The following is a 24231-nucleotide window of genomic DNA, read 5'->3' on the forward strand; positions in this document are numbered from 1 at the left end:
ATTATTACTGTCACTATTATTGTCCGACCAAAAAAAATATGTATACATTTATTCTTGTATAAATTATGACTCAAAGATATAATTTAGTAATACGTATTTTTATAAAAATGAGCTTTTATATAATACGTTTATAAAAAAAAATCGTGGTTGACGTAAAATTAGTTAAACTGAATAATTCAAAAATACAAAATAAAGCAATCAAACGGTTTAATAAATTTTGAATGTCAAAATGCGAAATCCGCGGGTGTTACAATCACCCTATCTTTTAAAAAGTTTCGTCTTCGAAACTTGAAAGTAGAAATGAAAGGTTAAATAAAATAAAACTGGAATTGGAATCGGTAACCAAAACATTTAAAAGGTTACTTATCGTAAGAATTAAAATTCTTTCAAAAGTTTCAAATGAAATTTTCTGATAGAATCAGATCGAAAGGTAAATCATTGTATAAATCAAAAATCAAAATACTTTCAAAAACAATAACGAAGAGTTTTCAAAAGCATAAGTCTCATTTATGGAACGAAATTGCTCTTGTCGTGCACACAAGAACGCTAACTTTCCAAGTCAAAGACAAGTTTAAAACAAAAATCATTCGCCGATAAGCGTAGAACAAGTTATCAAACGTCTCCAATAACTAGTTCTATCATCCGATCAACGTCAAAATCAAAAGAAAAAGGCAATCCACTCAAATTTTCTCTTGTATGTAAAAGCCAAAATAGAAATGAAGATTTCTCATTTAAACTCAAAAGGGAATCAAATTCCAGAAAATATAACATTATACTTTGACAAAGAAATCATAAATAGATCAAAGTTTAACATAAATTGGATAAAATTTTAAGAACCACAGGTTTAGCAATTGAAATCATGATAAAGAAGTCTATACTCAAGGAACAAACATGGAATTAAATCAAACTTTCATTTTCAAATCTTTAGAATAGGTAAGATTTGCAAAAGTAACATAAACTTTTAACTACGAATCAAAACTGGTAGCTTGAAAGTTTTAGAAGTTGTACAAAAAGGAAGGCAATTTAGACAACATAAATAAAAAGTAAGCTAAGAGAGTCCAAACTTAACCAACAAAAGAGCTATGGTGAACATCATAGGTGCAAGAATTAAATTCAAAACAATAAGAATGTCAAGGGTAGAGTTTTTATAGGTCATTAGCATCAAACTTAAGGGAGGAGCAAGATGAAGCGAGGAAGAGAGGTATGAACGATTACGCTTATGGCCAAAGAAGAAGGGAATTAGACAAGAAGGAAACGCTAAATACTCGAATCCCAAATAACCCCAATAAGATGGGATGTGTACTTTTGGGCCCATTACTTGTCCTCACTTAAGCCCAAAAGCACAAGGCCTTGTTACTAAGTGGTGGTTGAAATCCCTTATAAACATATCACAACCTCCTCAATTTCCCGATGTGGACAACCTTACTCTCAATAACTGGGGTGTTACAATCTCCGCCACTTAAAGAACATAACGTCCTCGTTGTGCCTCCAACTTGACCGCAGCCAAGCCCAGAATCCTCCCCCGCTAGGTGTGTGACCCGGGTACTCCCGACCACGGGCTCACCACACGGTCGCAGGGTCGCTCTGATACCATTTATAACAACCCGACCTACCACGGTCGTAACACAACCCAATAAGATGGGTGTGCACTTTTGGGCCCGTTATTTGTCCTCACTTAAGCCCAAAAGCACAAGGCCTTGTTACTAAGTAGTGGGTGAAATTCCTTATAAACATATCACAACCTCCTCAATTTCCCGATGTGGGACAACCTTACTCTCAATAACTGGGGTGTTACACTTGTATTCTTGTAGTGAGGGGAGGAGGGTTTTCGACGTCAAGATCTTTCCCTTTATCAAAGGAACTATCATCAAAGTGTGAAGAACCTCTTCATCGATTTTATTTCCATCAATATCACAACGAATTTGGTTCATTTGGTTATTGAAGATGTCCATTTCCAACGTGTTGGGCTCTATTTGCCTATCAAAATTTTGATTCATTTCCTTTTGACCCTTGATAAGAACTTGAAGCAATTCTTGGATTTATTGAAGAGTTTTGCAACTCCCGTTCTCTAATGTCATGGGCAAGATATTGAAAAAGTTCTCATTGATCCTCATAATTCGCTTCACAGAATTTTCCATTACTCAATCAATGCACATGAAACTTACACTCCTCATTTAAACCATAATAACCAAATGGACAAGCTCCCATAATTCATAAGAATAATTTTAATACCCCAAGTTATTGAGAGTAAGGTTGTCCCACATCGTGAAATTGAGGAGGTTGTGATATGTTTATAAGGGATTCCACCCACCACTTAGTAATAAGGCCTTGTGCTTTTGGGCTTAAGTGAGGACAAATAACGGGCCCAAAAGTGCACACCTATCTTATTGGGTTGTGTTACGACCATGGTAGGTCGGGTTATTATAAATGGTATCAGAGCGACCCTGCGACCGTGTTGTGAGCCCGTGGTCGGGAGTACCCGACCACGGGCTCACACACCTAGCGGGGGAGGATTCTGGGCTTGGCTGCGGTCAAGTTGGAGGCACAACGAGGACGTTGTGTTCTTTAAGTGGGGGAGATTGTAACACCCCAAGTTATTGAGAGTAAGGCTGTCCCACATCGGGAAATTGAGGAGGTTGTGATATGTTTATAAGGGATTCCACCCACCACTTAGTAACAAGGCCTTGTACTTTTGGGCTTAAGTGAGGACAAATAACGGGCCAAAAAGTGCACACTCATCTTATTGGGTTGTGTTACGACCGTGGTAGGTTGAGTTGTTATAATAATTGCATTGCAAGACATATTGCTCAACTCTATCAAAGTAAGTAATTGCAAAACAATTCACCCTCATCTTGTGCAAAGTAGATATGAGCCATTTAATCAAACAAGTAAATAAATCATGGCAAAAAAATGAGTCCTAATATTTACAAAAACTAACTACACTAATTAAAGACCAATATTAAAAAACAAGCTTTAATTATGTTGTCTTCCCCGACAATGGCGCCAAAATTTGATTAGCGAAAACTAGGTGTCGTAAATGCTAGAATTAACTATCAAATTAACAATTTCTAAAACCAAACTCAACTCTACACTATGCAATTAAGAATAGTAGTATAGCATAAGTAAGGGTCGAACCCAAGAGAAGGTCTAACAACTAAAACTTGACTAGTGAACTAATTGAGATACTAATGAAGACTCTATAAACTAAGTTTTAAAGTCGTTAATAGCCTATAAAATAAGTAAAATGATATATGTGAGTTGAATAAAAGATAATGTTCCGGGTGTAATTCCAGAGCAAGTATTGTTACCACCCGTGGCTTGTAGAATGATGTCTTGAGTTGGATCCTTCGTCTCTATCGTTCCTCTCGGCCTCTCCTGCAACAATGAACGAACTGAGGGCTTGGCTTTATGCCAAGCGTACTCACTCCGACGCTCAAGTCAGTAAACTTAGAGGGGTAAGTTGTTGTTACTTGGCTAAGGATGTATTGTAGAGAGATAAGGAAGATATTACCAGATGAATAGTGATTCTTAGGTTAATTTATGGATCCTTTCCTCAATGAAGGTTGAGGAGTATTTATAGACTTTCACCTTTTGTCACGTAGTGGCCAAGTGGCCAAGTGGCTAGCAGGTGGAAAGACCATTCTACCCTCGGCCGATGGACTAATGGCAGGCCGGCCGAGGGTCTTGGATATGAGTACGCGGATATGTGACCCGGCTGGCTAGTTGCCAGGCCGAGACCCAGGTGACAGGCCGATGGGTTGCATCGGCTAGGCTGTCTAAGTCGTTGACTTTGCTGCGGATATCCTTGACCTTGCTCAATGTGTTGACTTGGTCAGCGGTGCAGAATATGTAGACACCTCGTTTCTGCACCCCTCGCAAACCACCCGGTGATGATTGGGCCGCATGTTTGATCCGCGGAACGATTAGTGACAGTTCGTAAGATTATCGTCAAGTGATTGCTCAAAAAATTAATGTCAACCTCTTAGTTGTCATCTACGTGCCGATCTGTCGTTTTGTGATAATTAGAGTACATTCGGAGTCCGGGTCAAAAACCGTCTCCATTTTCTCGATAGTAAAAAATCCCGAGTCGAATGTTCGAATATTCCGGATATTTCTATTCCATATTTCTCAAATTTTATCTTTTGGCAAATAATATCCCGTAATATTCAAAAGATAATCGAATTAAATCCGTCCTACCATAACTTAAACACGGAAATCTTTCTTAAACAGGAGGAAACCTCCTGGGAATAGACGCAGCAGGTGCTGCGCCTCTTCCAAGAGACGCAGTGGCTGCTGCGCCTCTTCCCAGGCCCTTCTTTGCATGATTTACGTATCTTTTTTATATCTTTCCGAGATTCACTTCCAAAGAGTCTCCGAAACCCTATTCCTTCACGTGATTAGTATAAATAGGAGCCTTCGTTCCTCATATTTCTCACGCGAGTGTCCGCCCTTCTCTTCTCCCTTTGCATTCTAGACTTCGTTCTTACTAATTGGCGCCTACGTGCTTGAACCTTCGACCACGTAAGCTCGGATCTTTCCGGGTACCAGCCTCTCCGTTGCATGACCGACCAATTTGACCACTACACTCAATCAATCTAATTAAATCAATTTGTTAAATCGTTTTCCTCTTTCGAGGGCACTCTTTCCTTGCATTCGCGTCGAGCATCACTAATCGATCTTCTTAGTTCATCTCGTTCCGTCAACATGTAAGTCTGAGGGTGTAATAATTCTCTTTATTTATTGTTATTTATTTTATTGTAATCACCGTTGTAAGATTTATGTCGAAAGCACCTCATTAAAACCGATTTCTAAAACCGTCTTTAAAACCTTTTTTGCGGATTTCTAGTAGACAGACAGTCGAGAAAAGACGCAGCAACTGCTGCGCCTCTTCAAAGGAGCGCAGCACCTGCTGCGCCTCTTCGTGAGGCTGCCGCAGTTCCTGCTTCTTTTCTTCTTCCTCCGTCCTCTGTAATTCGAGTTTGTTTGTTTCTTTCGTTTTGTTTGTTAAATGCATTAATTCTCCGTCATAAAATCATAATAATTAGCATGTATATTGTGTCATATATTTCATCATCCATTCACATGTTTAATTCATCTAATCCAACTTAAATCCCAAATAATTCATATTTGCGGGTTTTCGTCATTAAGTTCAATTCGAGTTTTAGGGATTCAATTCGTTCGTATTGGGTTTTAAGGGATTCATTGTTGATATATTTTTATCATGTTCATTGTTAATCCGCCATCAATTCATCATGTTTAGTTAATTATTCGCTTGTTTAATCCTTCATTAACATCGACCCTTCACATAAATAATCCGTCTTATCCCGTCTTAATCGTGTTTGCTATTTTATGACCCTCAATCATATGTAAATAATCTGTAAATCACTTTCATCCGACTAAGTAATCTAAATCAATCCATTAATTCACTAATAAACGTTAACAATTGCGGTTTTGGCTTCACGGCGAGTTCGTCCTTGAAGACGCGGCAAGAATCTGCTGCGCCTCTTCCAAAGGGCGCGATGCTCTTCGCTTTTCAGGCGACTTCTGTCCCTGAACTCCTTTTCTGCCTTGACCTAGTTTACTTAGCTACGTATTAACCTACTATTATCCGTATTATCACCTTCTGATCTGTCGTGTTTTATTCTTTTATTTCTTTTTCTCAAATCATCCGTTTTAAAGGTATTTTCGACATAGATCGCCTATTCCAATGTAATTATTGTATTTTCCCTTTATTATAATTTATCGTTAGTGTATCGCTTTTATCATTTGTATGCTCCCACATGTAAATCTACATTAAATCCTACTTCGACCCCAGTTGTTTGCCTAATTAATTGTTCACCGACTTAGTTAATTCTTCACATGCTAGGATTAATCTATTGGATGTTGCATTGCATGCATATAGCCGACGATACATCAAGTACGAATAAACTCCCTAATCATTAGTAGAGGCCGCTATCGAGGCGGGCGGGATTAGGTGTTCGATCAAAAGAGCTTCCTAATACGTACCCTCACCCCTTACTCCAGATCTCCGTGAGCACCCGTGTTCATTGGCATCCACGAGAGTCATTCTAGACATAGAATGCTAAGGGTAACGATTGCTTAGTGTTCATGTCACTACTTTGTGTCTTGACATGACACGAGGTATTCGAACGGTTCCAATTTCCCATAAAAATTGGTGGCGACTCCATACAAAATGCAAACGCTTGTTTTCGAGCCCCTTCACTCACCAAGCGCCCCGTGGGCGGCCCGCGTCCACGGTTTGGCGACTCACGCTGGGAATACACTTACGTGTAGCTAGGGTGAAACTTGAACAAGGTTAGGGAATAAGTTTGTACAAGACAATTGTCGGTTTTCATAACTCGATCTTCCTAGACCGTTTAATTCGGCCTTCCTAGGCCCAACCCAACCTATTCGACCAATCGTCCCGTCTAAACGGTCCTAATTCCTATTTGGGCCTAAAGATGGATAGCGATTGACGTCATCCATACCATGATGCTTACTCTTGTTTGTATCAAGGGCCTTCACTACTTGAGGAAATGGACTAGGAATCGGCCTTACTCTTGTTTGGCACGAGCCTCTCCACAGACTTCGGGTTTGATGGTTCGGTATGGCAACCCACCCTTTAAACCAAAACCCTTCTAAGAGCACTCAGCATCCCGTTATAATGCTTGTACAAATGTGTAAAACTCTACATGATCACCATTTCTAAACAAAACCATGACGAATTTTCAAAAAATCAAAACCCGTTTTCAATCAAGAATTTCGAAAATAGGGCCTTCAATTAGCGCAAAAATCCAGTCAAAACTCTGTCCGTTTGTCGTGTCAAAATTCGGGCCATAAGCCCATTTCAAAGCCTCACTTCGAGTCCACTCCTACAACTACACTACAGTTGGCTAGGACCCACATTTTCAAAGACCTTGTCTTTCCTCAAAACTCACTCAACACAAGTGGCACACACCCACTTCACGAGTCAAAATTTTCCTCTTTTAGCAAATGTGATAGAATGGTCGATCGTGTTTTGATTCGTCGCCGGTCTCTTATCCAGTTTCCAAGATGCCTGGGTCAAGTGATGATACGAACCTCCAGCAAATTCAAGAGAATAGTAATCAAATCCTAGCTGCGCCCCCAAATGCAAATTACCCAGAACCAAACCTATGACCGCCTCGAGCTCATCGAAGGCCGCATCTTTGATGTAGAGGGAAGGCTACCTCCCCCTAAAGGTGAAGTACTAGGTTTTTCCGATGACGAGTCCAAAGATGAGAATCCTCTCATGGGGACAATCGCAAAAAGAAAAGACTCCAATACCTAGAGGAGCAATTGATGTACCTTAAGGGGGATGACATTTACAGGGAGAACAATCGTAAGTATGAAGCCGTCAATTCCAAATTGCCCACTAACTTTAGCATGACGGATATCCCTAAGTTCAAGGGGCATGAGAACCCTTTGAACCATATCCGTGCCTTCAAGGATTACATGTCTATCAAAGGCATCAAACCCGAGATGTTCTTAAGGATCTTTCCTTCATCTCTCGACACCATCCCAAAGCAATGGTTCTACACTTTAGATCACAAAAAGGTCGCTACTTGGGAGGACGCCGCGATCGAGTTCTCGAAACAATACGCGGATAATGCCGAGATCCAAGTCAACATGCGCACTCTAGAGGTTCTTACCCAAAATGACAAAGAAGGATTCACCGACTTCCTAAGTAGGTGGAGGAAGACTAGTACTCAACTAGTAGAACGCCCGGATGAGGCCACTCTTGTGGAGAAGTTCGTGGACAATCTCAAGCCCATATATGCCAACCATTTGAGATATCAAAACATCAAGACTTTCAAAGATTTAACCGTGTTAGGGACACGGATTGAAGATGACATCCGCAAAGGACTCTTGTCCAAAACGGTGGGTCGAGGATATCAAGGGTCCACAAGTCGTTCATACGGCTCTACTAGCAAGACCGACGAAGTTAACCTTCTCGAACCATCCAAGAAAACTAGCCCACCAAGGAAGTTCACAAACCTTGGGGATACATACTCCAATGCTCTAAAAAGGCTAGTGAAGCAAGGCAAACTCCAACCCATTGGACCTACTCCCGAACCCGAAAGGAAGTCCAAGTTTTGGGATGAAAACTCTTCTTGTGAATACCATAGGGGTAAGGGGCACGACACCGAAAAATGCTACAAGTTGAAACACGTGCTTCAAGATATGATCGAAGATGGTCGACTTCCAATTCCACCAGGAGGTAAGCCTAATAACACTCAAAATCCTCTTGGAGTTCTAGTGATTACAAGTGACGAATCTACCTTAGATTGCTCACATCTCATTTCTCCCACCGAAAATGAAATTCATGCAATTGAGAAAGAAAGACTCTACTCTACCATCTCCCCTACCATCTCCGACTTCATCGCCTGGGCAAGGAGTGTAGATAGACAGGTGTGGGAATTAGAAAGCATGGTAATGATCTTACGCGATCCCAATGCAACACCTAAAGAACGCGTACCATTGATCTTCTCTCAAAATGCTACTATGCAAGAAGTCATCACCGTGGTCGATAAGCTAGTTGATCAAATCATACAACTAGAAAGTGACATCATGAAGATGAAAGAACTAGCCACAATTAATGGGGTTTGGGCCGATGACGATGAAGACGAATACCTCATTGAAAACTCTTTGGTAAAAGAGATAGTCCAAAATGGCGAAGACCAAGATGTGGATCACCTAACTCGCTCGGGCCGTCCATACCAAAGTACTACTCAAAACAGTCCAACCAATGTCATCACACCAAATGACAACGAAGACGACCCCACTGATCATTTGCTCAAGCAAAAAACCAAGGCTGATCTTTCGGTCTGGCAATTAGTGGCAAGCTCATTTCCACACCGCCAAGCTTTACTGCAAGCTTTGGCCAAATTGAATGTGGCACATAACTCTACTCCTGAAGATGTAGTCAACTTGGTCTTCCAAGAATCCCCGAAACTAAGTAACCCTGTTACTTTCTCGGACGAAGACTTGCCACCTTTTGGCGCTAGTCACAACCTCGCTCTATACATCACTGTCATCTGTCTAAAGAAAAATGTGCCAATGACCTTGGTAGATGATGGCTCCGCGGTCAACGTCATACCCCTCAAAACGGCATATAAACTGGGTATGAAAGAGTCGGATTGGACCCCTACAAGTCAAGGTGTACGCGCATATGACGGTACGCGACGAAAAGTGGTTGGACTTGTTAGCCTAACCATAGCTACGGGACCGATCGAGCGAAAGGTCAACTTCCAAATAGTGGACATCGAAGCTTCATTCAACATACTTCTGGGAAGGCCTTGGATTCATGCTTCCAAAGCAGTAACATCCACCCTTCACCAAAAGATCAAGATCCCACTCAATGGCAAAGTTGTGACAATCACTTAGAAGTCGCCTATCAAGGCAATAATCGAAAAACAATCAAGCAATCAAGTCCTTGCGGATCCCATATACGAACTTGGGGGCTTCCAAAGTGTAAGTGTCATAGAAAGCGAGTTGGCACCTTTGTACTACAATCCCTACTCCAACTTGGTGGTCAACCACATTCTCAAAAACCAGGGATACTTCCCTGGAATGCCTTTGAACCCAGTTCGGGAAAACACCTTCGCGCCATACAAGAAAGGCAACTCATCGAGAATACCACTTGGACTAGGGTACAAACCCACAACGGAAGAAGTTCTCGAAATGCTCGCCCAAGTCCAAAACCGCAAGTATGTAGGAGTCCAAATGAGGCCATATCTCCCTACCCTCAATGGATACTTCGTTCAAGAAGGAAGTTCGGAACTCTTTCATGGATTTCCCGAACCTTGGCATTACCTCGAAAAGAAGTTAGCCGGAATCGAGATCTTTCACGATTGCTACTTCATCCCTCCGAAACGGTTCCTACCGTCAAAACCCGTCAAGCACCTTGCTTAGACGAACAAGCTGTTAGCCTCCTGTTTGGAGAGGATCGATTTGTTAGGGCCGCGCAGGATGAGATCATTACTACGATACTTCAAGACGATCGCTTCAACCCCACCGCTTTAATCACGAAATCGACACCAAGCGGCGAAAAGGGTGGAGAAAATCAATCAAATGGACCAACAATCAAGGAAGACTCTTCAAGCTCACCACTGGAGAAGGAGAGATGTTCAAAGAAGAACCGGAAGACGACGAATTCGAATCGGTCGGAGTCGGAGTCGAGTCGAGTCTAGAGAAGTAATTAGAGAGTCTACTCCCGTCGTCATCCCCACTCCCCTCGTTTCTCCTAGCTTATTTTCGAGTAGTCACGATAGTTCGGGAAATACCCCAATTCTCGTCCCTTTGCCGCCACTATCCTTGGATCAGTTGGCTTCTTTGTTTCAACTTTACTCAAATCTTAATATGAATAAATCGGGTTACGCTTACTCTTTGTGTTATCTTGAGTGCAATTCTTTTATGATGATACGAGGATGACCAAAATCCGACTTGACCGAAATACCTCCCTACGTAGCCAAAGAAATACTACAAGAAAGGGAAGGGGGACTGTAATTGAGGACACCGAACCCATCAACGTGGGGACCGAACTAGAACCCAAAGAACTTAGGATAGGGACTACCTTGAGCTCAACCGAAAGAACCAATTTCATAGACCTCCTAAATGAATTCAAAGACGTTTTCGCTTGGTCCTACAAAGACATGCCAAGGATCGACAGGGATATCGCCGAACATAGGATTCCAATTAAGCCAGGTTTCAAACCCGTGAAATGCGAAGCTTGACGGATGAGAACAGTGGGCTCAAGATTAAGGAAGAAGTTGATAAACAATTCAAAGCCGGGTTCATCAAAGTTTCCGAGTATTCTGATTGGGTAGCTAACATAGTACCCGTACCCAAAAAGGATGGGAGAATCCGAGTTTGTGTTGACTTTAGAGATTTGAACAAAGCAAGCCCGAAAGATGACTTTCCTCTACCTCACATCGACATATTGGTAGACAATCTGCGGACCATGCACTACTATCCTTCATGGATGGATATGCGGGTTACAACCAAATCAAAATGGCCATGGAAGACATGCATAAGACCGCGTTCGTCACCCAATGGGGAACCTATTGCTATATCTGAAATGCCGTTCGGATTGATCAACGCTGGAGCTACATACCAACGCACCGCAACTACACTCCTACATGACATGATGCATAAAGAAGTCGAGGTATACGTAGACGACATGATTGTCAAATCCAAGGAAAGAGAGGGACATATCGCGAACCTTCGCAAGTTCTTCGCAAGGCTACGGAAGTACAATATGAGACTCAACCCTCAAAAGTGCACATTCGGGGTGACATCTGGCAAACTCCTAGGATACGTCGTTAGCCAACGAGGTATAGAAATAGATCCCTCAAAAATCAAAGCTCGATTGAAATGCCACAACCTCAAACAAAAAAGAAGTCGAGGATTCACTGGAAAAGTGCAATACATAAGTCGATTCATATCGAAACTCACGATGATTTGCGAGCCTATCTTCAAGAAACTCAAGAAAACGGACCACACCATGTGGGACGACGATCACAAAAGGCATTCGATCGAATCAAGGAGATATTGGCTAAACCACCAGTGCTCATGCCACCACAACGAGATCAACCTCTTGGTTTATATCTCACAGTAACTGAAACTGCCATGGGTGCCATGCTAGCTCAAACTGTAGGAAGCGAAGAAAGAGCTATTTACTATCTAAGTAAGAAGTTCTTGGAATACGAGTGCAAATACTCACAACTCGAAAAGACATGCCTCGCTCTTGTGTGGGCAACAAAAAAGCTACGTCATTACATGCTTAGCTACTCTGTCAAGATATTCTCCAAAATGGATCCAGTCAAATACCTCTTCGAGAAACCCGTTCTCAACGGACGTCTGGCAAGATGGACCATGATGCTCTCCGAATTTGACCTCAAATACGTGCCACTAAAAGTAATAAAGGGTCGCGCCGTCGCCGAATTCTTCGCAGAAAATCCCATCAACGACGCACAAGCCATAGATACTTGGTCATTTCCCGACGAGGACATACTTCAAACAGATGTAGACTCCTGGGACCTATACTTTGATGGAGCATCAAACCTAAGAGGATTTGGGATAGGAGTGTTGCTCATTTCTCCTGAAGGTGAGCATACACCGATCGCTGTCAAACTCGACTTCGAGGTGACAAACAACGCCGCAGAGTATGAGGCTTGTTTAATTGGACTACAAGCGGCAGTAAGCTTAGGCATCAAAAACCTCCGAGTGCATGGAGATTCATCACTGATCATTAACCAAGTTACGGGATCCTGGAAAATCCGAAGTGAAAGCCTAGCACCCTATCAGGCTAGGATTGACCAAGTCGCTCAATTCTTTGATCACGTAACCTACTTGCACCTACCTCGAGAAGAAAATCAATTTGCAGACGCTCTTGCGAAACTTGCATCTTTGATAAACATGCCAGATTACATGATGGAAATGCCTTTGTGTATCGAACGACGGTCGGAGCCGGCTTATGTCCATCAAATTACCAATGAAGAAGAAATCGCGCAGAACCCCGGTTCCAAGCAATCCTAAACTTCAAGCTTAACGGTACCTATCCGCCAGATATGGACAAGAGGGGACAACGAGCTATACGCCTACTAGCTTCACAATACGTCCTCATGCAAGGAGAGTTATACAAAAGAACACCTCTTGGTGTAGTGCTGCGTTGCCTTGATCATTCACAGGCACGAAAGGTGATGGAAGAAGTCCACGATGGAGAGTGCGGTCCTCATATGAGTGGACCTATGATGGCAAAGAAAATCACACGTCTAGGGTACTATTGGACCACAATGGAATCCGATTGCATCAAATATGTGAGACATTGCCACAATTGCCAAATCTTCTGGAATGTACAACATGTCCCTCCTTCGTTGCTCTATACGATGACATCTCCTTGGCCATTCTCCGCATGGGGAATTGACATAATTGGGAAAATAACCCCAGCCAGAACAGGAGGTCACTGTTTCATCCTAGTAGCAATTGACTACTTCACCAAGTGGGTAGAAGCGGCTTCCTACACCGCTCTTACGGCCAAAAATGTAGCCAAATTCATACAAAATAACATCATCTGCCGATATGGTTGCCCACATGAGATCATCAGCGATAATGGGTCCCACTTCCAAGCCGAAACCGAGCAATTGCTAGCCAAGTTCAAGATCAAGCATCATCACTCATCGCCTTATAGACCACAGACTAACGGCGCGGTAGAAGCGGCTAACAAGAATGTCGTCACAATCCTCAAGAAAATGACTGACAATTACAGAGATTGGCCAAGCAAAGTACCCTTCGCTTTGTGGGGGTATCGAACATCCGTCGGGACGCCCACCGGGCTACTCCTTTCTATTTGACTTACGGCATGGAGGCCGTACAACCAGTCGAGCTAGAAATACCATCCTTGCGTATTCTACTCGAAAGTCAAATCCCTGAAGCCGATTGGAAGAGGGATAGGTATGAAGAACTCATCCTCCTGGATGAGCGTCGGCTACGTGCCTTACATAATGTCCAAACGTATCAAGCACGTATCAAACGAGCTTTCAACAAAAGGGTTAGGCCAAGAAACATCAAAGAAGGAGATTTAGTTCTCAAATCGGTTAGAGCTCTCTTACCTGTCGACCCGAGAGGGAAATTCAAACCTAATTGGGCCGGGCCATATCTAGTCAAATCCATACTCCCAGGGGGTGCGGTTAGAATCACAGACCTGGATGGAAATGAGTTTTCAAACCCCACAAATCTCGACCAACTGAAACGGTACTATGCCTAGGATAGGACAAAACGCGCCTCGCGTAAACCTACGTGTCGCTCTTGTGGCACTAAATAAACGGCCCCCGGCCTATTTGAATGTCACTATGCTCTTGCATCTTGGCAAACTTGTCATCCTCATATCATCAAACAAACTAAATTCGCACCTCCCGAGTAAGCAAAAGCTCATGCTTATTTTCTATGTTCATTACAAGCTCTTGCTCCGAACAATTATTCTTTTACATTTACTCGAACTACGCGCAAGGGTTTGATTTCGCTTTTTTTAAGTGAATACGTAGGCAATCCTTCACGGGATTCAACCCACCATTTTATTTAAAATGTAAATAGAAGGACATTTGCATTGCATTTGAAATTCGACAAGAATAATTAAAGAAAATAACCACGGTTTCATAACCATTTAACTTTTTATTTCATTCAATTTCTAGTAATAATAATACGGCAAATAAAAAAAAAATAGATAGGCTAGGATTCTAAAAATCCCCCCTTTTTTATTACAACAATAATAATAATAATCAAATAATAAATAAAGACTTGGGCTATTCCTCCATCTTTCCCTTGCCCTTGTCGTTCTTGTCATATTTCTTGTCGCGACCTCGAGCCGGGCGCTCTTGCACCACTTCAGACCTAATCACCAACGGTCTCTCTCGAGGCCCGACCCTTCCGTTCTTGCCAACCACCACCTCTGCGACAGAGTAGTCTTGATTTCTTGAAAGATGAATGACCCGAAAGCCGGCTTCTTCTTCTCCTTCGGTCAGATGCTTCTCTTTCTCTTTCTCTCCTTCGCGCACCTTGTAATCAACGGGCTCGCGCTTCCTCGCCTTTCACGCTCTTCCGAAGTTGCAGCCTTCCTCCACCTCAGATAAGAATCCGACACCCACAAAGCATTGGAGGAGAAACTCAGGAACCACATGTTTCTTTGGGCCCACTTTATAGCCCACTCTCTTCGGCTCTCGGTAGTCAACGCCATAGCAGTCTGCGGGACGGTGTCAAGCCTAGGGATCATCTGCTTCAACCCAACTTGCCTCATCAATCTCTCAGGGAAGATGCATACCATAAACTCCAATCCAGGGATGCGCACGGACCTAGTGGGATCTAAAGAAGACACTCCAGTGACAGACTTGAGGTGCCACCATGGTACAACCCACCGATCAAAGGGCCGTCATCGCCTTGACTTGTTCTTCCGATGTCCCATGCACCGGTGAAGTCCACCATGTACAGCCTCGTCCTCATCGAAATCATACGGGCATGATAGGAAAGTGCATGAACTGGGGGCTCGAGCAATCGGAGCCGTTCCATAAGCCAAACCTACCAAAACAGGTATTAGACACCCAACAAAAAAAAAAAAAAAAAAAAAAAAAAAAAAAAAAAAAAAAAAAAAAAAAAAAAAAAAAAAAAAAAAAAAAAGGTGTCTTTTACCCGTAAGATGACGGACTCCCCAAGAATGGAAAATCGCGATTGGATTTCCTATTATCCAAACCCAAGATGATCTCCCTAAGCATAGACAAGCTGGGCTCCTGCGCAGCTCCATTTGCTCAACAAGACCCAATAGACGAGGATCACCTCTCAAATCTTCATCAACATGTCCCTGGAAGACATAAACATGAAGCAAACAGAAGCCAAATGCTCTCCTCCTAGCAACATAAGAGACAGTAGGGTCGGCCCTGTTGATGAATCGGTCTATAAAATCCAGCATCCGCACGCCTTTCGGGGTAACAAGACGATCTACCTCGAGCCTAGTAAGTCCAAGCAAGTCTCTAAACTTGCTCTTATACCCTTGTGAAGTGGAGGGGATGGCAGGTAAATGTTCAGGGTCCCACCCGCCAATGGCAGCAATTTCCTCTGGAAAAGGACAAATATCACCTCCTGGAAAGGCGAATACATGATAATTTGGATCCCAATAATCAAGGCAAGCGTCTAAGAACGGTTTCACTACCTGGATAAGTTTCAAACTCAATAAAGATCCAAGATTATAAGCACCCATGTCGTGCTTTTCCGTGTTCGAAAACTCATTAGTCCATTCCTTCAAGCGAACCTCCAAAGTATTCATAATGATAATTTTCTCTTGAAAATTTATTTTTAGGAGTTTTAGGAGAAGCGACGAAGAAAAGACGGAAGAATTATATGATTCAAAGCTTCGGCAGCGCTTCTATTTATACTAATTTGCTGTTTCCAAAATCCGTCAGAACAAACCCCTCTGGGAACAGGCGCGGCACCTGCTGCGCCTCTTCAAAGGGACGCAGCTCATGCTGCGCCTCTTCCCCAGGCTCACTCCTGTGATTTCCGCGTTTGGATCTTTCCTAATTCTATAACGCGCGTAATTTCCTATTCCTATGGGATTTTATTTTGGTAAACTACGGACGTTTACCATGTTTTGGAATTTCGCGGGCACGCATTTCGAGGCAACGTTGACATTCTCGCCATTTTATCACATTTGTGTATTTAATTGTCCATTTAATTCTTTTTTATTATTCAAACATTTATATACTTATTTCATTTTCTTAATTTCTTTTTCTACATTTTCTAAACTTATAAATTTCTTTTTTTTCCTTTTTTTTTTCGGGGGTAACCCTCCCTACCGTCCGGTCATTTCCGGTCATTTCCGGTCATTTCCGGCAAAATTTTTGCATTTTTGCGTTCCCTTTGAGTCTCATTGTGCGCTAATTAAAGGCCTTATGTGTATATAAAATGTATGAATCACGTGATTTTTCTATGTAAATTTCGGCGGCATAACGGCATAAACCGTTATCTACCAGAACCTGTTCAAGAACTAACTGCGGTACAAACAAACAACCCGGCGAAAAAAGGCACTCGGGGCCATCATGTATACAACAAAAAGCAAATGTACGAGCAAGCGGGGCTCGCGCCCGACAAAGTACAAATGTACAAGCAATCGGGGCTTCGCCCCAAACAAGTCAAGAAGACCAAGTAAACTGGGGGCTTGCGCCCCAAACCGAGTCCAAAAAAATGTTTCAAAATCAGATGTACGAATCTACAAAACTGACACAAGCTACTGCTGGGCACCCTCCAACTCAGCAACCCTCGCCATAAGAGCGGCGATCTCGGCATCCCGAAACTCGAGCTCCCTCGACAAGCGAGCCGTCTCCTCCCGGGCCTGGGCCAACTCTCGTCCTGACTCGCTGTCACCCTGCAAACAGCAACGAATTGGCTCATGTCAATCAACTCAAATTGGGAAACCCAAAAATTAAAAAAAAAGGAAATCGAAAAATGGGTATAAAGGTTCATACCTGACGACCTCGACCGCCGACGAGTGCCTCAATGGTCGTAGCTCGTAGCCGGTTGGCCACCCTCCATAGTGCCACGAACCGGGATGGCGCGACCTGCATTTCAAAAGGAAACTCTCAACAAATTAAAAATAAATTCAATCAAACGTGTTCTTACGCGAAAACCATGCAAAATGGGAGCTCACCCTCCGAATCAGATGCTGCCAGTCATCTAGGCCAGCATCCGTCACAGCTACGTCAAAATCACGCAGCTCGGAGATCGTCGTCCTCCCGGTCGCGTCGGTGTACTCGAGGGTCTCGGGGTACTCAGGGGGCTCGATGCCCGCCGCCTCAACCTCCTGAAAAGACGAATAGCTCTCATCAATCGACGATCTGTCGTCGCAAGTCTCGAAAATCAAATCAACAAGAAAATAAACGATACTCACCACTACTGGCCAATAGGCCAACCTCCCGTAAAGGAACGCTGAGTAATCCTCCTCAGGAAGAAGAAGGTCGTCGCCACTCGCACCGGCCAGTCCGCCTCCCTCTCGGCCTTCGGGGGCTCCTGAACATCGTCCTCGGAGGATCGACGGAACCGTCAACGCACCCCGAAAACACTGACGAGCTAACCGCTCGCCCAGATACCATACAGGACCCATCGACGTCCACAGCAACAGCCGACTCGAACTCCTAGGCCGAAGGGTCTCAGCAACAAAGGGAGGCGCTCCAGCGTACTCCGCCCAAGGTCTGGGCACCCACTGCAACAATGTGAAGGCCAAGGTCATTCCTAGGATCAATTGAAAACAAAGTATGAGAAGATGTGAATACATACAAACGGGATACTCACGCTTTCACCAAGGGCGTTCACATCCCGCCGATAGACGTTGTGAGAAGAACGCTTGCTCTTCATCCGGCACATGACCCAATCCCTCACCACGGGATAGGCCCTCTCCAACGGCTCCGTCCTCTTGGGCGCGAGGCCCGGAAAGTAGGAGTACACCCACGCCTGTAAAACGGAATGGTCAGTGACGATCTTTGATAAAGAAAGGAATTTATTTTGCTATCAAAGGGAAGGTTCATACCTCCAACAAAAGCCCAGGTCCGACAGCACCAGGAGAAGTCCCCTTCTCCATCAACTCTGGGCGAACCATGGCCCTCATGAAGCGGATGAGGACCGCAAAACCAGCAGTGACCCAGTCCCAACGCCCTAGGGAGCTCAGGTCAGCAAGAAAGGGAAGAAGCTTCGTCGACCTCTCTCACCCTTGTCTCCGAGGTAAATCGAAGACAAGAACCACCAAAGCCACGACGGCTCTGCTCCGCTGTACAAGGAGGAGGAGGAGCCGTCTCCTCCCATCGATCACCACCGATCTGCCGGGTCTTCCCCGCAAAGTAATCTCGAACATAGTCTGGGTACCAAACCCGCACCGCAACAGCCTTCGGCGATGTTTCCACCGATCAACCTCCTCGCCTCGGCCGAGTCCGCCCTCATGCCGCCTCCCGCCACACCATCTCCTCGATCCCCGCACTTGCGGCACCCGAGAAATCATGCCGTAGTCCTCCAAGGTGACTCCCACCTCACCAAAAGGCGGGTGAAACGTGGAAGTCGTATCCCAAAATCGATCCAAGAAAGCGCGGACCAGGCTAAGGTTGGCCCGCAACTTCCTCTTCACGATATCCCTCCGGACACCGAACCAGAGGACCGAACGCTCCACGCTCGATCATGGCCCTCTCCTCCTCCGACAGCCGCTCGTAGTGCTCCATCGCCGTCGTATACCCCGAGAACGACCGGATATTCCCGGCCTCCTATTATGATTCGAAATAAAGCTATCTTTAGTTTTGAAATAAATTTGAAAGAAATTTGAAAAAAGAAAGAGGATAAGTAATGAGTTAGGGAATTCCTATTTACTAAGCTCTTCACCGTCTGTAGGGACGGGTGACCCTCTGCAGCCCACACAAGGTGCCTGCTCTCCCTGTGTCTCGGCCACGCGGAGCTCCTCTCGGTGACGTCCCCCTCGTCCGAGGTGGGCCCGTCGCGGAATCTCCTCCTCCTCGGACCTCCTCCTCGGGAACCTCGTCTGCAGCAGCCATCACCGCGTCGGTGAAAGCCTGCTCCAAAGCCTCCTCAACCGCACTAGCGTCTACCTCCATGGGAGTCCTCCCGGAAGTAGAAGCAGCATCACCTGCAACATTAAGGCAGGTTTAGGCCGCGTCACGTGACGACAAGCCCTTGTTAAGCAGTTTTCGAGCCTCCGGAGCCCTGGAAGCTATCCTTCCTGGCCATCCTTGGCCATGTTCTCACCAATTCAATCGCTCATGTGACAAATTGGGTCAAGTCAAGTCAAAGTCAAAGTCTAGTTCCGAGTTCGAGTCGAAAATTCGGCAAAGATTTCGCTATAATGACGATTATGCCCTAAAAGGTGTCCTGCAAAAGTCGTCACCAACCAAAATTCCGAGATAACAGGAAGTTTACCCATCACCCAAGGGTCCCGAATATCAAATTTCATCACAAATGGGCAATCCTAAGGCCGTCTTCGAAGCCATTTTCGATCTAGCTGTGAAACCGTCTCAAAATTCGCTCAAGGGCTCGAAACTCGATGAAAATTCAAAGTAAATACATGGTTATGTTCCTAACATTGCCTACTACTCATTTCTAGCATCTATTTGGCAAGACAAATCCATTTGGGGAAAAAGCCCCAAATTTTCGATCAATTGGGTCGAAAACCCTACTTATCAGACTCAAAATTCAACGAATATGGAAGATTAATGCAAGATTAAAACACATACCTCGATTAGTCATATTTTAAGCAAGCTTTTGAATCCAACCTTGACGGAAATGGTGAAGATTTGAGAGAGAAATTGAAGGATTTGTGTTTCAAATAATGAAATGAAACCCTTCCGACTTCGCGTTTTTACGCGAATTCTGAATTGGGAACAGACGCAGGCAGTGTCTGCGCCTCTTTCCAAGAGACGCAGCTCTTGCTGCGCCTCTTCCTTTGTTTCCCTCCTGATGGATTTTCAAAAATCCGTTATGAGTTCGTTATTCGTGGGCCCATCTTTGGTGCGCCTCTTCCTCGATGACATTTTATCACTTTGGTCCGTTCGACGATTTCCTTTCGTTCCGCCCGCATTTTATCCAAAGGCGACGGTATTTCGCAGCATTTGTCCGAGTTCGATTTATCCCGCACAGCAGATATTTCGCAAAGATTGCTCAACCTTTTTGTCTAGCGCGATGGTATTTTGCAAAGATCGCTCGCTCGAGACTTTCTTTCGCGACGATTGAGATGTTCCTAGTCGTCAAATCATTTTACCCGCGATAGTATTTTGCAAGAGATCGCTCATTCAAGGTTTCCCATACGACGATCAAGATGTTCCTCGTCGTCGATATGTCCCCAACAAGAGTTCGCTTGAGACCGACGCAAGCGATTCAACTTCCAAGTTTCGCGAGAATTCGCTCAAGACCGACGCAAGCGGATTTTCCCCGCCAGCTTTCTACCGACGTCCCCGCTGTTTTCAATATCTCTTATTCCCCGCGGCTCGATTGAGTCTCGGTATGGTCTCTTCTTATGGCTGGCGAGCTTCCTTACGTAGTCTAATGGACTTTAAACGACCCTCCCCGATAGTCGACGGACTCTAAAATGTTCCCGACAACAGTCCTTGGTTCGGACCCTTCGAGCCGCCTCGCGTCGCCATAGTCGTGAGGTTGTAATCTTCGATTGACCTGATGGCTATACTTTGACTTTCGCCTTGTCCAAGCCTCGGTCAAAGTGGGGGCTCAGAGACACCTCGTTTCCGCACCCCTCGCAAACCACCCGGTGATGATTGGGCCGCATGTTTGATCCGCGAACGATTAGTGATTACTCGTAAGATTATCGTCAAGTGATTGCTCAAAAAATTAATGTCAACCTCTTAGTTGTCATCTACGTGCCGATACGGTCGTTTTGATAAATTAGAGTACATTCGAGTCCGGGTCAAAAACCGTCTCCATTTTCTCGATAGTTTGTAAAATCCCGAGTCGAATGTTCGAATATTCCGGATATTTCTATTCCATATTTCTCAAATTTTATCTTTTGGCAAATAATATCCCGTAATATTCAAAAGATAATCGAATTAAATCCGTCCTACCATAACTTAAACACGGAAATCTTTCTTAAACAGAGGAAACCTCCGGGAATAGACGCAAAGAAGCAGTCTTTGCGCCTCTTCCAAGAGACGCAGTGGCTGCTGCGCCTCTTCCCAGGCCCTTCTTTGCATGATTTACGTATCTTTTTTATATCTTTCCGAGATTCACTTCCAAAGAGTCTCCGAAACCCTATTCCTTCACGTGATTAGTATAAATAGGAGCCTTCGTTCCTCATATTTCTCACGCGAGTGTCCGCCCTTCTCTTCTCCCTTTGCATTCTAGACTTCGTTCTTACTAATTGGCGCCTACGTGCTTGAACCTTCGACCACGTAAGCTCGGATCTTTCCCGGTACCAGCCTCTCCGTTGCATGACCGACCAATTTGACCACTACACTCAATCAATCTAATTAAATCAATTTGTTAAATCGTTTTCCTCTTTCGAGGGCACTCTTTCCTTGCATTCGCGTCGAGCATCACTAATCGATCTTCTTAGTTCATCTCGTTCCGTCAACATGTAAGTCTGAGGGTGTAATAATTCTCTTTATTTATTGTTATTTATTTTATTGTAATCACCGTTGTAAGATTTATGTCGAAAGCACCTCATTAAAACCGATTTCTAAAACCGTCTTTAAAACCTTTTTGCGGATTTCTAGTAGACAGACAATCGAGAAAAGACGCAAAGAATCGCTGCGCCTCTTCAAAGGAGCGCAGCACCTGCGCGCTCTTCGTGAGGCTGCCGCGTTCAGCTCGCTTCTTTTCTTCTTCCTCCGTCCTCTGTAATTCGAGTTTGTTTGTTTCTTTCGTTTTGTTTGTTCGTCTGTTAATTCTCCGTCATAAAATCATAATAATTAGCATGTATATTGTGTCATATATTTCATCATCCATTCACATGTTTAATTCATCTAATCCAACTTAAATCCCAAATAATTCATATTTGCGGGTTTTCGTCATTAAGTTCAATTCGAGTTTTAGGGATTCAATTCGTTCGTATTGGGTTTAAGGGATTCATTGTTGATATATTTTTATCATGTTCATTGTTAATCCGCCATCAATTCATCATGTTTAGTTAATTATTCGCTTGTTTAATCCTTCATTAACATCGACCCTTCACATAAATAATCCGTCTTATCCCGTCTTAATCGTGTTTGCTATTTTATGACCCTCAATCATATGTAAATAATCAGAAATCACTTTCATCCGACTAAGTAATCTAAATCAATCCATTAATTCACTAATAAACGTTAACAATTGCGTTTTGGCTTCACAAACGAGTTCGTCCTTGGAATGACGCAAGAATCGCCGCGCCTCTTCCAAAGGGCGCAGATCGCTCTTCTGCTCTGTTCCAGGACGACTTCTGTCCCTGAACTCCTTTTCTGCCTTGACCTAGTTTACTTAGCTACGTATTAACCTACTATTATCCGTATTATCACCTTCGATCTCGTCGTGTTTTATTCTTTTATTTCTTTTTCTCAAATCATCCGTTTTAAAGGTATTTTCGACATAGATCGCCTATTCCAATGTAATTATTGTATTTTCCCTTTATTATAATTTATCGTTAGTGTATCGCTTTTATCATTTGTATGCTCCCACATGTAAATCTACATTAAATCCTACTTCGACCCCAGTTGTTTGCCTAATTAATTGTTCACCGACTTAGTTAATTCTTCACATGCTAGGATTAATCTATTGGATGTTGCATTGCATGCATATAGCCGACGATATATCAAGTACGAATAAACTCCCTAATCATTAGTAGAGGCCGCTATCGAGGCGGGCGGGATTAGGTGTTCGATCAAAAGAGCTTCCTAATACGTACCCTCACCCCTTACTCCAGATCTCCGTGAGCACCCGTGTTCATTGGCATCCACGAGAGTCATTCTAGACATAGAATGCTAAGGGTAACGATTGCTTAGTGTTCATGTCACTACTTTGTGTCTTGACATGACACGAGGTATTCGAACGGTTCCAATTTCCCATAAAAATTGGTGGCGACTCCATACAAAATGCAAACGCTTGTTTTCGAGCCCCTTCACTCACCAAGCGCCCCCGTGGGCGGCCCGCTGTCCACAGAATATGCCCCATCAATTTGCCCCCAGCGTAGTCTATGCCGTGGTATGGGCTTCGATGTATGTTGAGCGTATATTCTGCGCAAGTAATTTGTGAAAAATGTTCCGCATCGGCTTCTTCTACCTCGGCCTGGTTCTTTTTAGGCCGTACCATATATATCCCCCCTCCGCATGGGTGTGTAAAGGACATCCGATGTGGAAGAGAAAGTGACGCTGGCCGAGACCAGGGTTGAGAGTGCCGGTTGTTTTTGATTGCCCCCGGCCGGTGCTATGTAGCTTGGTTGATCATGTGGCCGGCGGAGAGCAGATACCTAGGAATTTGTTGAGGAAGATGAATAGGCGAAGAGATGTGAATGGGCGTGTTGAAGACGCTTGGTCACTGTTGCATTGATTGACGTTCAACTGTTGCAACGATTGACGTTCCATGGTTGCATGTCTGACACGTGTCTTTTTGCTGATTGGCTGGCGCTTCATGGGCTGTTCTCTGATTGGTCCTTCTTCATGGGCTTTTCCCTATAAATAGGGCAGTTATTCCGTGAAATTGGCCACCAATTTCATTCTCTCCAAAATTTTCTTCTTCTCTAAATTTCCAAGGGCTTCTTTGTCTTCTAATTTTCAGAGTTGCTACTCCGACGAGTGTTTTTCTTCAAGGTAAACAAACACATTTCCTCACTTCTTATTTTGTTAAATAATCATTGCTATCATGTCTTCTGCTGACGCTGGGACTAGCACTTCTGCGCCGGGGGGTTCCCCGTCGCGTCTTGATGGGGAGGGGATACTAGATGCCATCCCGATAAGGTTTGGGGGTCCTAGGTCTCCTTCTCCCGTAGTTGATCCACCGATTTTGGAGGAGTGGGAGGATGAGGATGATGATGAGAGGACTCCTTCTGATGGTGAGAGGACTCCTTCTAATGGTGAGAGGCCGTCTATCCCGGATCATGGCGAGGCCTGCACGACTGGTCTTGATCGTGTCTGGACTAATAAATTCGCCAGCTGTTCCGGTGGGACTCTTTTCGGAGGCCATTTCTTCTTCGGTGAG

Source organism: Silene latifolia, chromosome 8 (assembly GCF_048544455.1).
Source record: "Silene latifolia isolate original U9 population chromosome 8, ASM4854445v1, whole genome shotgun sequence".
NCBI classification, from domain to species: domain Eukaryota; kingdom Viridiplantae; phylum Streptophyta; class Magnoliopsida; order Caryophyllales; family Caryophyllaceae; genus Silene; species Silene latifolia.